Genomic DNA, 573 nt, shown 5'->3' with positions numbered 1-573 from the left:
GAAACCCTATGCAGGGTCGCTATGGGTCGGAACCGACTCGATGGCACATAACAACAACAACAATATATATAACAGTAAAAAATTTCATATATATATATCAAACAGCAGTAGAAATAATATACAATGTCATACTGCCACTTTGATATCAGACCCACATGTGTCATTCCAAAACAACGGGAAAAAAATGTATTTTAACTGTATATTTATGTTATTCAAAAGAATGTTTACACCTTAATAATTGTCCTTTTTAGGTTATAAGTTAGATGACAAATGACAGTTTGAAGTACATATTGAGAGATTCTTTAAAGTATTAGGGCAAAATAAAAATAATGGTAGACATGAAAATAATAACATGTATTATTTTAGGTAATAATTTAGCTGAAAATATTGCTTATTGTAAATCCAAATGCAGCTGAAATATGAATTTTACTTTCTTAATTCAAGAGAATTTTATGCTTATTTCTATATGAAAGTTGTCGTTGTGTTGTTGTTAAGTGCCTTCGAGTCGGAGCCGACCCATAGCGACCCTGTACAGGGTTTCCGAGGGTGTAAATCCTTACGGGAGTAGAAAGC

This window comes from Chrysochloris asiatica, unplaced genomic scaffold (genome assembly GCF_000296735.1).
Source record: "Chrysochloris asiatica unplaced genomic scaffold, ChrAsi1.0 scaffold00145, whole genome shotgun sequence".
Taxonomy (NCBI): Eukaryota; Metazoa; Chordata; class Mammalia; order Afrosoricida; family Chrysochloridae; genus Chrysochloris; species Chrysochloris asiatica.
The sequence above is the reverse complement of the archived record's forward strand: the minus strand, read 5'-3'. Positions refer to the sequence as shown.